This window comes from Tamandua tetradactyla, chromosome 6 (assembly GCF_023851605.1).
Source record: "Tamandua tetradactyla isolate mTamTet1 chromosome 6, mTamTet1.pri, whole genome shotgun sequence".
In the NCBI taxonomy this organism is placed as follows: domain Eukaryota; kingdom Metazoa; phylum Chordata; class Mammalia; order Pilosa; family Myrmecophagidae; genus Tamandua; species Tamandua tetradactyla.
Window position 1 is genome coordinate 135,554,879 of NC_135332.1, and position 15,249 is coordinate 135,570,127.

Consider the following 15,249-nt stretch of genomic DNA (forward strand, 5'->3'; position numbering starts at 1 on the left):
AGCACTTCAGTCAGCCTTCGTCTTCAATGGCCTTCTCCTCTGTGTGTCTCTGTGTCTCAAATCTCCCTCTCCTATCTCTTTTCAGGACACCAGGCCTTGGGTTTGAAGCCCACTTAAATCCAGGATGACCGCATTTCTAGATCTTCAGCATAATTACACCTGCAAAGACCCTATTTTCAAATAAGGTCACATTCATAGGTATCACAAATTAGGACTTTGACATATCTTTTGGGGAACACAATTCAACAACTACGTTACCAGACAAAGACGGTGGATTTTTTGCCTGATGAGCTCAAATGACCAATTTCTGAGAAACTAGGGTTTCAAAAACAGAAAGAGCTTATCGTTACGTGTGAAGCAGGAGATCAGATGGTTTATTGGGGTGCAAATCTGTCTACCCAAATTGTAGTAACTCTGAAAATTTTAAGGTATCAAAAGATAAGCAAGTTTAGGATAATGAGCACAATGACTCCAGATGATGCAATTAGAAGTGATCTAATTTTTACACGTGTACAGCTTGATTACATGCTTAGTCACAGAATGCATGTAAAAAAATGGCAGCCTTAATATGATGATGGGCAAGATTTTTATTACTAAGTATAGGTGACCTATAGGTTAAAGTCTAAGCTACTTTGCATGTCAGGCTGGCCCATTTTGGTTAGATCCAATTTCTGTTATCAAGATAACTTTGGATGTAGATCAATGCTTATAGCAGCATTATTCAGGATTGCCAAGAGATGGCAACAGCCCAAAGATTCATTAACGGATGAGTGGCTAAACAAGCTATGGTATGTAAATACAATGGAATATTACACAGCTATAAGACAGAATAAAGACATGAAGCATATAATAATGTGGATGAAACTTGAGGACATTATGCTGAGTGAAATTAGCCAGAAGCAAAAGGACAAATACCGTACGGTCTCACTAATATCAACTAACATTAATGAGTGAAATTTGAGGGTTAAAGTTAAAAACACAGGCTATCAGGAGATAAAAATAGAGCAGAAATTGGGCATTTGGTGCTAAAAGAATACAGATTGTGCCATAAAATGGTAAAAATTCAGAAACGGATAGCACAATACTCTCTGATGGTAGCACAGAAATATAAGTACACTGAATGAAGCTGAATGTGAGTATGATTGAGGGAGAAGGGCTGGGAGCACGTATGAAACCAGAAAGAAAGAAAGAGGATAAAGACTGAGATGGTATAACTTAGGAATGCCTAGCGTGGACAATGATGGTGATTAAATGTACAAATATAAAAATGTTTTTGCATGAGGGAGAACAAATGAATGTCAGCATTGCAAGGCATCAAAAATGGGAAGGTGTATAGGAAAAAAGTGCAATCAATGCAAGCTAGGGTCTATAGACAACAATAACACTGCAATATGCTTCCACTGAATGTAACAAAGGCATTAAGTCAAACTAAATATAAACAGGCAGGGGGTATGGGGAGGGATATGGAGTCTTTGTGAAAGAAAGGAAATATCTTCATATAGATTATAGTGGCAAAGGCATGTCTATTTACTTAGGTTGGATTGTATGATGTGTGAATAAAATTGTTTAAACATGAACAAGGAGAAACAAGTGCTAGAGAAAATGTGGAGAAAGAGACATACCTATTCACTGTCAGTTGAGAAATTGAGAGGTGCAGCCCCTTGAAGGGCTATGTGGTGCTTCCACAGGAGGCTAAAGGTGGGATTGCCATATGATCCTGTAATACCATTGCTCGATATATACCTGCAGGAATTGAATGTGGGAATATGAATGGACATTTGCACACTGGCATTTACAGTGGCAGTATTCCTGATTCCCAATGCATAGAGATGGCCTAAGCATACAACGACTGAGCGAAGGAAGGAGCGACTGTGGTATGTACAACTACTGAACAGCCCCAAGAAGGAATGAAGTTGTGACACACACAACAAGGTGAATGAAACTTAAGGACTGCATATTGAATGAAATGCCAGAAATAAAAAGCCAAATATTGTCACGTCTCACTCATATGGACTAACTATAATATAAAAACTCAGTGAGCTGAAGTCGAGAGCATGGGTTATCAGGTGGAGCCTATTGTAAAGGGTCCTAGATTATAAACTCTTATAGCAGTCACATATATTCAGGAGAATTATGAATATCTGTAGTCATTCCTAGAAACTTTGGGTATTTATGTGGTACCTGAGACTCAGAGTGAGAGCCCTGAAGCTATGGAAGTCAGCACTATCCACACAGGGATTGTTTAAAAAGTTGAAAAAGTGATCAGACTTCCAGTAGAGATATGAATGAAGTTGATCTGGATAGGACTAAAGTAGATCAGAATACAGGGTAAAGGATGATATCCATATTTTAAAATTTCAACTTCTGAGTGAGACCAAAGGGAATGATATTTATTTGGTGCAAAATCTATATTTTGGGTAGCATTACCTAATTTAACTTGTATGGTCAATTTAGTTGAACACCATAGGCTCATGAATCTTTTTTGGTTGTTTGATGTCTTGTCTTTATTATGATGAATGCTTTATTCAGAAACAGACTGAACTCTCTTTTGCATAAGGAATCTCTGGACTGGGTCAGGAAAATCCACCTGCTCAGCTCTTCTCTGCCCAGCTATTCCTGCCTCTATCTTAGGTAAGCCTCCACTTGCTATTTACATTTCAGGATCACTGGAAACAGCAGAGACTGCTGTCTCCAAGGCCAGGATGGTCTGGTCAGGCCATGCTGGCTGGAGGGGTGGGGCTCCTGGTTACCCACCAGGTCAGAACTGCCTGTCTCCTGCCTCGGTTGGTTGTTCAGAACCTGGAGCTGCCAGAGGAAGCCCTAGTTGGGGCAGATGTCATGGTAGGCCTGCACTGCCTGCATGGCCTCTACCAGCATCATGTTCTCACAGACCATGAGGAAAACCAGGATGAGCACGGCAGAGCAGCTCACACCCGTGGTACAGTGAACCAGTACCTGGCCTTGGGAAATGCTGAAGCATCTCAGATGTATCCTGCAACAGGCATAAAGTAGATGCTGAGGTCATAGAAGGGGTTGTCATCAGCCTCAATGCGATAGTCAAGGAATTCCACAGTAGAACTTGGCACTTGTGTCCACCTGAAACTTGACTGCAGCAACATTCACAATGTGGGTAATGCCCAGTTGGCTGAGCTTGCTCTTGTCTCAGGTTGCATATGTGTCTCCTAGGAAGAGGTTGGGCCAGACCTCATTGATGTGGATCATTGGGGTAGCCCAGCAGGACCACAGTAGCCATTGCAGTTAGGAAAATGTGGGTGGCTGGTAGGGGGTCAACAAGACTGTCCTGTGGATCTTACGCCTCCAGAGGTCCTGTTTCTGCAACGAGTCCATCCTTGGTTCAGGATGGCCGATGACGTTTGGAATTTCTCTCTCATCTGGAAAGGCTCATGGTGACATCTGCTAGCTTTCTCTCCAGGTTTCTTCAATGGCTTCCCTGGGGTGCTGTCTATTCTGTTGGTTCTGTCAGTTCTGGTGGCACTAGAAAATGAAATCTTGGATAGAATATGAGATCTTGTTGGTTTTCCAGGTTAGCATGATGCCTTGATATAGCCCAGAGTAATTTAGGCAGTGAATAAAAAAGTATTTGTAAAATCTCCTTGAGGGACTGAGGAGAAAAGAAGAAAAATTGAACTTCCACATTTGAAGAATTCCTAATATTCTTGCAAGCAGTGGGGACAACCAAATCAATAGACTGAGTCCTCAATCTTGGGGTTCACCCCTATGAAACTTATTCCTAAAAAGGAGAAGCTGTCTACTTATAATTATGCTTCAGAGTCACCCCCAGAGAACCTCTTTTGTTGCTCAGATGTGGCCTCTCTCTTTAAGCCAACTAGGCAAGTGAACACATTGCCTTCCCTACTATGTGGGACATGACTTCCAGGGGTGGAAATCTCCCTGGCATTATGGGACAAAACTCCCAGGATTTGTCAAGACTCAGCATCATGGGATTGAGAAAGCCGACCAAAAGGGAGAGGAGAGAAATGAGACAAAATAAAGTTTCAGTGGCTGAGAGATGAATTCAAACAGACTTGAGTTTGAGTAAGTTATTCTTATGCATTACATAGATATCCCTTTTCAGTTTATGGTGTGTTGGAGTGGCTGAAAGGAAATACCTGAAACTTGTTGAGCTGTGTTCCAGTAGCCTTGATTCTTGAAGACAATTGTATAAAGATATAGCTTTTATAATACAACTGTGTGATTTTGAAAACTGTGTGTCTCATGCTCCTTTTCCCCAGGGTAGGGACAGATAATTAAAACAGAGTGGATAATAAGTAAATAAATAATAGAGGGGATAAGGGGTGAAATAAATTGCATACATTGAAATACTAGTGATCAAAAAGAGGGAGGGGCAAGGTGTATGTTAGGTATGAGTTTTTTTCTTTTTTCTTTTTATTTCTTTTTTTGGAGTGATACAAATGTTCTAAAAAATTATCATGGTGATGAATACACAACTATGTGATGATACTGTGAGTCATTGATTGTACACCATGTGTATTAGTTACGGTTCTCTAGAGAAACAGAATCAGCAGGAGATATCTGTAGATATTAAATTTATAAAAATGTCTCACATAACCATGAAAATGTAGAGTTCAAGGTCTATAGGGCAGGCTTCAAGCTGGTAACTCTGATGACAGTCCTCAACAAAGTCTCAGGAGAGGCTGGCTGGGTAACCATGGGAATGTAAGGGTCCAAGATCTGTAAGGCAGACCACAAGCTGGTAACTCCAATGAAGGGTCTGGATAAACTCCATAGTAGAGGCTTGCTGGCTGAAGTAGGAACAATGACTGTCTCTTTCGAATCCTCCTTAAAAGCCTTTCATGATTAGATTAAGCATCATTCATTGCAGAAGACACTCCCCTTAGCTGATTACAAACACAAAATCAGGTATGGAGACAGTCAATGTGATCATGATTTAAATCCCATAAAATATCCTCATAGCAACAGAGAGGCCAGCACTTGCCTGACCAGAAGACTGGGCATCACCACTGGCCAAGTTGACACACGAACCTGACCATGACACCATGTTTGGATTGCATGTGTGTGAAGATTGGTCAAAAAAAAATACTTAAAGAAAAAAATTGAACAGGTGAGGAAAAAAGCAAAAAAGAGAGATAACTTTGGAATTGGGATGGGTTAGTTTTATACTGATCTAAGGGCCTTCATTAATAACATTAGAGGCTGTCTTTAGTAATCAGAAGACTCCAAAGGCAGAAAAATAGATAAAATGGGTACAAGTATAGATCAGTCACAAGGCTTTTACAATCACAAAAGCACAAGATAAATCATTATCAGAAGTCAAGACTGTTGTATTATAGTTGAAAGATTTCAGGTATTTCCTATTTTCTACTCCAACATACCAGAAAGCAAAAAGAAATAGCTATATAACGATTCAGCCACCATAATCATCCATTACATCTTAACTTTTTGGTTACAACTACACCTTCCATCTCCTTTCTTTATACAGTGTTTATAGTTAGGTTTTATGCCCTAAAAGTTAACATGGAATTGCACAAAAGTGTTATTAAGAGAAAATAAGGGAGAGATAGATGAACGAATAAGAATTGAAGAAGGCATACATAGTTTAGTGACAAAATGTGGAGAGAAAAGCCTAGAGGCTAGAAGTCATATGTTCAGATCTTAGCATTGACGGAACCCACTTGGTAACTTCAGATAAGTTATTTAACTTCCTTGAGCTAAATGTTTTGTTGCCTGTTTTTGTGGTTAACTAATGCTGTCAGAATGCAATATACCAGAAATAGAGGGATTTTACAAAGGGGATTTATTAGATTACAAGTTTATAGTTCTAAGGCCATGAAAATGTCCAAATTAAGGCATCAAGAAGTGGATGACTTCACTTAAGAAAGGACAGATGCATCTGGCTTTCCCTGTCACATGGGAAGGCACAGCAATGTCTTCTGGTCCTTGTTGCCAGTTCATTGCTTTCTCTCTCTAAGTGTCTATGGGTCCTCTTATAGCTTCTCCAGGGCAAACTCTGGATTTGATCTCCTTTCTCAGCTCTCTCCATGTTCTGGGTCGTTCAGGATCCGTGAATCCTTGCTTAGCATCTCCTAGGGAAATTCTGGCTGAACTTTCTATGCTTTCTCCAAAAGTTTCCCTCTTATAAGACTCCAGTAAGTGTCTTAAGATCCATTAAGATCCAGGGGTGGGATCATATTCTCCATGGAAACAACTTAATCAAAGGGTTCCACCCAATTTGGGTGGGTCACTTTTCCAAGGAAACAACCTAATCAAAAGGTGAAAGAGTAGATTAGAAAAGATGGCTTTTCTGGAGTACATAGCAGTTTCAAGCCAGCATACATATGCGATGTGATTATTCAATAGTTTTCATTATTATCTACTTTTTAAAATTGTTTACAAAATTAAACATAATATTGCACTTAAATAGTTGGCATAGTGCATGGCACATACTGAGTACTCCAACAACAGCAGCTGCTATTATATTGTTCTCTGAACAATTTCTTCATAATGGGTAGGGCAAATTTCAGTTCAATGATGTTTATTGAAAGCCAGGTGCCATGCCAGGGAATAAAGGATAAAAAAACATTTAAGACATAGTCCTTCTTAAGGAGATTGCACTTTAGGCCAAGGGTGTAAAGGGAAGCTTGTTTTCACTGTACAAGATTTAAACATCTATCAGAGCAAAATGCTTGTCCACAATTGAAGATCTATTAATATTCCTAAATAGAATAGATTTGGGTTTGTGAAGTTCAAATTTTATACTTTCCCTTCATTTTTCCTTCTTCAGTTTTCTCCTTAAACCTTCTTTCCAGCTCATCTTTGTCTTAGGAAGGCATCATAGTATAATACACTAAAAATAAATATCACATTTTCTCGTATGCCATCTAAGTTCGTGAAATTCAAAAGAAAGCAGGCACATGTTTATACATGTATATAAGCACATAATAACACAGAGATGTCTATTCCTATTGTCTTTAGAAGTTATATTAGTCATTGTAGAATTTAAATCATTTTTTTTTCAAAATAGTGGTGCACACATAAGATGAGGATAATGCCACTTTGATTAATGTAAAATATTTTAATATCTCACCAAGCATGATAAAATAGAAAAACTTTAGTGGTTTAAATTGTATATTGTATATTGACTTATTATATGTTCCTTAGCAATTAATTTTACAAATACTTGTGAATAAACAAATGAAGTTTACTGTATTAAGCACAAAGAATGAAGAGTTAAATAAGAGTTAAACTGATTCACAATCTAGCCAAGAAGACAGACCTAAAATAATTGTTATATAATATGAAGTATGCTCTAAATGAAGTTTATAATAAATGAAATGAGAAAACAGAGTGAAAATTAATTTTAATTTTAATTTTTAGTATGGTATATGATCATTAGGGAAATCTTTGTAGTGATGATAATATTTGGATGATAAGTAGGACTGAGAAGAAAGGAAGTACATTCCAGTTTGAGAGAACAGCACAAGCAAAGATTCAGAGGGACTTCTAACAACGCAGAGAACATTGCATCTATTTAACCAACAAATATTTGAAAACAAATATTTAATTGACTTTCATCCAGGATGGCCTTGTAAATTTACACTTTGAAGTACCCTTCTGTTCTACATATATAACATTGATAGATACAGTTTTAAAGGCAAAAATTAATGAGATATAGCTGTGCCAAAAGAGAAAATATAACAAGGTGTTTTAGTTACCTAGATGCTAAAGCAAATACCATGCAATGGGTTGGCTTACACAATGGGAATTTATTGACTCATGGTTTTGAGGCTAGGGGAAATCTAAAATCAAGGCGATGCTTTCTCCCAGTAGACTGTGGCATTCTGAAGCTGGCTGTCAGTGATCCTTGATCTTTGGTTTCTGTCACATAGTATGCATCTGGTGGCTTCACCTGGTTTCTCAGTCCCATTAACTTCCAGGTTCTGTATGCTCTTGTTATGGCTTCCTTTTTTTCCCTTCTCTCTCTGTGGTCTTTCCTATAAGGCCTTCAGTAATAGGTAATACCCATCGTGATTGAGTTGGGTCACGTAACTGAAATAACTTCATCAAATGGTCCTATTTACAAGGGTTCACACCCACAGAAATGGATTAAGTTTAAGAACATGTTTTGCTGGAGTTTAAAGTTCCAAGCCACCAAAGTTTACCCTCTGAAGCTCTTCCCATATGCAAAATACATTCATTCCATCACAACATCCCAAAAGACTTAAGTAATTTCAGTAACAATGTTAAGCACAAGATCCCATCAAAATCCATTCTGTGGCAAAATTCTCCTCTGTCTGTAGACTTGTGAAACTAGAAAACTAGTTATCTGCTTCCAATTTACAAGGATGGGGCAGGCATAGGATAGATTCCAGAAGTGAGAAATTAGAAGAGAACAGGGGTGTAGGTCTCAAAAACTCTGAAGTCCAGCAGGGCTAACTCCATTAGATTTCAAGATCTGAGAGTCATCTCTGGATCAGAGTTTTGTCCACTGGGCCTGATGGATTGGTTGACCCACCTTTTACAAGGATTTGAGTGGTGTCTATGCTCTTTCTGATAATGGGGTGAAAGCTCTGCCATCTTTAAGCACCCGGTTGTGGCTTGTCTCTCCAGGAATCCTGGGACACAGACCCCACTCCCCAAGGCTGATCTACTTATTGGTGATATCCAGTCTATCAACAACAGAGATCAAGGCTGGGTCTACTATAGAACTCTCTCTTGAGGGATAATGGCAAATTGATTATATGGGACCTTTTCTACCTTGGAAGGGGCAACATTTCATTTTGATTGTAATAGACACGTATTCTGGCTGTGGGTTTGGGTTTCCCTTCTTGCCCCTCAGGCCTCAGTCAGTACAGAGTGTCTGATCCAGTGACATAATGGGCCAACTCTATAACAAAGGAGGTATGGGTATGGCATATGGCCATGGGGTCCATTAGTCCTGTCATGTTCCAGCACACCCCAGATATTGCTAGCTGGCAGAACAATAAGTAATGTTGCTGACTAGTTTTTTGTAAGGAGATATTTTACAATTTCTGACATAGCTGCACTATTTCAAGTTTTTTGACTATTACAAATAAAGTTTCTATGAACATTCATGTACAAGCCACAGATCATAAAGATATATATATATATCATCCTCATTTCTCTTGGGAAAATTCATTTAAATGTAATTACTGGGTTATACAGTAGATGAACATTTAACTTTAAAAGAAACTGTCTGTTTTCCAAAGTAGCTATACTGATTTACATTTCTATAAGAAATGTATGAGAGTTCCAGTTGATTAACATTCTGATTAGGATTTGGAATTAATATAAAATGTTATTTTCTATCTACATCTCTTCTTTGGGAAGTGTTTGTTCAAATCTTTCAACTATTTAAAATCTTTCTTGTGTACTTATTATTGAATTATAATAGTTCTTTATATATTCTGAATACAAGTCCTTGATTAAATATGTGTTTTTGCAAATATTTTCTTGCAGTCATGGTTTATCTTTTCATTTTCCTACAGTCTCTTTTGAAGAACAGGAGTTTTAAATTTTGATGAAATCTAATTTATTGGTTTTTCTTTTATGATTTGTACTTTATGAACTAAGAAATTTGTGCCTAACCCAAGGTAGCAAATTTTTCTCCCATGGTTGCTTCCGGAAGTCTTACAATTTTAGGTTATACATTTAAGTTTGTGATTCTTTTCAAGTTAATCATTCTATATGCTACTAGGTAAGAATTGAGATTCATTCATGTATATATGTAGTATAACAGTGCTATTTTATTTTTGGCATGGGCAGGCTCCGGGAATCAAACCCAAGTCTCCGGCATGGCAGGTGAGAGTTCTGCCACTGAGCCGTTCATATACATATATAAATGATTTCTAGCACCATTTGTTGAAACACTATCATTTTTCTATTGAATTACTCTTGGTACCTTGTCAAAAGTCGATTGACCACATATTTGTGGATGGCCTATGATAATTTAAAAAATAATTAATAGACTTTATTGTTTTAATACAGTTGATATTCAGCTTTGGATTTACAGAATAATTCAGCAGATGGAGTTCCATATAACCACCCCACCTCTGCCCCTACCTCCCATGCTCACACAGGTTTTGCTGTTATTCACATCTTGTATTAGTATGGTACATTTGTTACAATAACTGAACCAATATTGACACATAATGATTAACTATAGTATGTAATTTACATTAAGGTTCATTCTCCTGTCCAATTCTATGAGTTTTGACAAGTTCACAATGTATCATACAGAATATTTTTATAGCTGTAAAATCCCCTGTGCCTTATTCATCCCAAGCTTCCCTCCTCCCAAACCCCTGTTCAACTGATCTTTTTATTGTCAATGAAGCTTTTTTCTGATTGGCTTTTTTCACTTAATAATATGCTTTTTTTTCTTCCATGTTGCGGCATGTAAAATTTAATTAGAAAATTAATATGTATGCTGGCTTTAAAGGATTTGTGTGCCCTAGAAAAGCCATCCTAATCTGATCTTGTGGGAACAACAGTCTCTGTTAAACCCTATTCAGCACTGTATTTTGGAAACTTGATTAGATTATCTCCACAGAGATGTGACTTCCTCGATTGTGGGTATTGACTTTTGAATAGAGGGAGATGTGACTCCACCCATTCCACATGGGTCTTGATTAGTTCACTGGAATCCTTTAAAAGAGGATGCATTTTGGAGAAAGCATGATGAGAGTAGCAAAGACACGAGAACTAGAGTCCACTAGCCAGTGACTTTGGAGATGAAGGAGAATGCTCCTAGGGATGCTGCATGAAGCAGGAGGTCTGGAGAGGAAGCTGGAAGATGTCACCATTTTGCCATGTGACTTTCCAGTTGAAGGAGGAGCCCTGAACTTTACAGGCCTTTTTTAGTGATGGTAACCTCTTGTTAGTGCCTTAATTTGGACATTTTACAGACTTGCTTTAATTGGGACATTTTCTCAGTCTTAGAACTGTAAAATTCCCCTTTTTAAAAGCCATTCCAGTTCTGGTATATGGCATTCTGGCAGATAACAAAGTAGAACAATATGCTTTTAAGATTTCTCATGTCTTTTATGGTTTGATAAGCTCATTTCTTTTCATTGTTGAAAATATTCCATTGTATGGAGGTATACTAGCTTGTTTATTTTTTCACCTATTGAAGGACATCTTAATTGGGCCCAGCTTTTTGGTGATTATGAATGAAGTTGCTATAAGCATTTGCATGTCAGTTTTTGTGTAGGCAAGACAATTCAGTAAATTGTCATTTATCATACATACGTATGATAATCATATGTAGGAGTATGATTGCTGGGTTGTATGGTAAGACTATGTTTAGTGTGCTAATAAAGTGCCAAACTGTCTTCCAGAGTGGTTGTACCATTTTGTTTTTCCGTCAACAGTGAATGAGCATTCCTATTGCTCAATATTCTTGTCAGCATTTGGCCTTGTTGATATTTTTAGATTTTAGCCACTCTAATAGATGTGTAGAGAATCTCTTTATTTTTATAAATTTGCAATTCCCTAATGGCATGAGATGTTGAGTATCTTTTCATATGCTTATTTGCCATTTGATATCTTCATTTGGTGAGCTATCTGTTCAGATCTCTTTGAGTTTTTGTCATTTTCTTATTGTTGAGTTTTAGGAATACTTTGTATATTTTGGATACTTGCTCTTTATTGGATATAGGTTTTTGCACATATTTTTTTCCCAGTCTGTGGCTCAACTCTTCACCTAAAACCATTTTAAACTAAGATTTATGTTAAAAATTTTAAATAAATGTTAAGAGAAAAGAAGTTAATAGTTTCCAAATCAGTATAGAAAATAAAAAAAAGAGCATTAGAAAATATTATCAACCACAGAAAGAAGTGGAAAAAGAAGCAAAACCAAAATGGTATTGGAAAATAAAAATAAGAAAAGATAAGTGCTATGTCCACATATACCAATAATAATGAATATAAACATATTAATTCTTCCATTAAAAGTCATCTAGTTGCAACTTGGATTAAAAATCTGTTATTTATAGTAGAATGAAATAGAAGAGTTGATAACAAGGAAATAGAAAAATAAAGAAATAGACACATATATAATCTGAAAATAATAATCAAAAGAAAGTCATTTTAGCAATGTTAATACCAGACAAAATAGAATTTAAGACTTTTCCCTAGTATGCAAGGGTAATTCGTCATCAGAAAGTAAAATAGTAACATCATACAAATAGATTGAAGATAAAATGTTATTACAACAGTGGCTATAATAAGCATTTTATAAAATTCAATATTTAGGTGTAGTCATATACTAGGGCTATGCAACAGTTAAAATCAATTAAAGCTAAAAGCATTCTAACCCAGAAAAATTTTGAAAACATTAATGATGAACAAAGATGTTATAGAATAACACCTACTGCATGAAACCATTTGTATAAAGTTTAATAGCATATCAGACAATTCCATCCTGTTTATAGACATAAAGCCATCAAACTACAAAAAAGGATAAAATCTGCATAGGAAAGGTAGACACAAATTTGCAACAGTGATCACCTCTAGGGAGGGAGAGAGTATTCAGAGGCTTTCAACTCTATCTGTAATATATACAATTAAAATAAAAGGGACAGCAAAAAGAGTAAGGACTTATTGAATTCCCACTTTTTGAAAGACATTTTCTGGGCACTGAGGATATAAGGTGAATGGATCATGTTCTCTACCTTTGAAATATTCTCATTTTAGGAGATGGGATGCAATTGTAATTCATATAGACAATGTTCCAGTTTACTAGCTGGCAGAATGCAACATACCAGAAATGGAATGACTTTTTAAAAGGGGAATTTAATAAGTTGCTAGTTTACAGTTCTAAGGCCAAGAAAATGTCCCAATTAAAACAAGTCTATAGAAATGTCCAATCAAAGGCATCCAGGTAAAGATACCTTGGTTCAAGAAGGCCGATGAAGTTCAAGGTTTCTCTCTCAAGTGAGAAGGCTCATGGCAAACACAGTCAGATCTTCTCTCTCAGCTGGAAGGGCACATGGTGAACACGGCGTCATCTGCTAGCTTTTTCTCCTGGCTGCCAGTTTCATGAAACTCCCCAGGTGGCATTTTCCTTCTTCATCTCCAAAGTTCGCTGGCTCGTGGACTCTGCTTCGTGGTGCTGCAGCATTCTCTGCTCTCTCCGAAATCTCCTTCATTCTCCAAAATGTTTCCTCCTTTACAGGACTCCAGAAGCTTATCAAGACCCACCCGAATGGGTGGAGACATGTCATCATTTAATCCAGTTAACAACCAGTCTTGATTAAATCACACCTTCAGGGAGAGGATCTGATTACAGTTTTAAACATACAGTACTGAATAGGGATTATTCTGCTGTTATGACATGGATTTAGATTAAAACATGGCTTTTCTAGGGTCTATACATCCTTTCAAACCAGCACATTCCACCCTCTGGACCCCTAAAAAGACATGTTTTCCCCAAATACAAATCAGAAATCCTTAAACCATTTCAGTAGCAATACAAATGAAATACAAAGTCAGAAACAGTACAAATTTCTATCAAAGTTAGTTCCAGGCCTGGTCTGCTCTAAGGCAAATTTCTCTTCTGTCTCTGGACCTTAAAAACTCAAAACAAATTACTTGCTGCCAACATACAAAGGAGGAACATTCACAGGATACATATACACATTTCCATATGGAAGAAGGAACACAGGGATCGCTGGACCCTTACAGTTTTGAAAACCCACAGAGCAAAGTCCATTAGATTTCAATGTCTGAGAATCATTTATCTTCAAGGCTTTACAAAACAACAGTCCCACACTTTCCAAATGCCTATGCAGAGGCGTGCCTCTTTCAGAGCACAACCTTGGTGGACATTGGGGAGACCACCTTTTCCTTGGCTCCACCTTCTCCACACATTGGGGCCACGCCAGGGCTCTCTGCCTTCTCTGAGGCACACGCTCAACCCCTCCATGTGGTGGCAGCCAGGCTCTCCCTGAACCCCAAGGAATGTGCTTCACCCTCTCCAAAGCCTGAGGTGGCATGACTCTTCTACTGCAATGAGGTGTAAAGCCCATCCTCTGCCTTTGGGGCAAACACACCCTCTCCACAGGCTTGGGTGGGTTCACTCTCCTGGCCCGAGGCTTCTTGACTTCAGACCTCAGCCTCCATGGCTTTGCCTCTGAAGTTCTTTTTCCTCTAATGTGTCCCTTCTCTGAACCCCCGAGTCCAGACTGGCAGCAGCTCTGTTTATACAGGTCCCACAGCACTCTTGTTTGCTTTCTATGCAGTAGCTTTGGATTGTGCCCATCAGACATAAGGAGTTTCCACAAATCCTTCCTGAATAACTCCATGTCCAATCCTGGCTTTCTCTGAAATGGCTGACTGGTTCCACATTTGGCCAAATCCTCGTGTGGGGCACTGTTCTCTGGGGTATTCCTTCCAAGAAGCCCAGAATTCTCCAGAACATCAACTTCTGGTTTCTTTGTACCCAGGAATTCAGTTCTCAGTTTATCTCCTTTCTGTCGCATTTCACTATGAGCTATGAGGAGAAACAAAGCTGCACTTCCACATTTAACTTGGAGATCTCTTCTGCTAAATATCCAAGTCCATGGCTTTTAAAATATGCCTTCCAGTCAAAGCCACTAGTCAATTTTGCCAGATTATCTCCATTTTAAAACAAGGTTCATCTTTCTTCCAGTCTATAACAACACATGACTCATTTCTGTCTAAGGCTTCATCAGAAGTGCCTTTAGAGTCCACATTTCTACAACAGTCTCTTCAAAGCATTCTAGGCCTTCTCTGTCAAGCTTCTCACAACTCTTCCAGAATCTTCCCCTTATCCATTTAAAAAACCATTTCAACATGTTTGGTATTTGGAAACCACAGCAGCACCGCACTCTCCAGTACCAAAATCTGTTCTAGTTTGCTAGCTGCTGGAATGCAGTATACTAGAAACAGAACAGCTTTTAAAAAGGGGAATTTAATAAGTCGCTAGTTTACAGTTCTAAGACCAAGAAAATCTACCAGTTAAAACAAGTCTATAGAAATGTCCAATCAAAGGCATCCATCCAGGAAAAGATACCTTGGTTCAAGAAGGCCAACGAAGTTCAGGGTTTCTCTCTCAGCTGAGAAGGCACATGGCAAACACAGTCAGGGCTTCTCTCTCAGCTGGAAGGGCACATGGTGAACACGGCATCATCTGCTAGCTTTCTCTCCTGGTTTCTGGTTTCATGAAGCTCCCCAGGAAGCGTTTATCTTCTTCATCTCTAAAAG

General features: G+C 38.1%; 1 pseudogene; it reads right to left on the reverse strand.

The window, feature by feature from the left end:
* Nucleotides 1-2,491: 2,491 nt before the first annotated feature.
* LOC143686373 (dual specificity protein phosphatase 13B pseudogene) lies at nucleotides 2,492-3,348 on the reverse strand (annotated as a pseudogene).
* Between the last annotated feature and the right edge of the window lie 11,901 nt (nucleotides 3,349-15,249).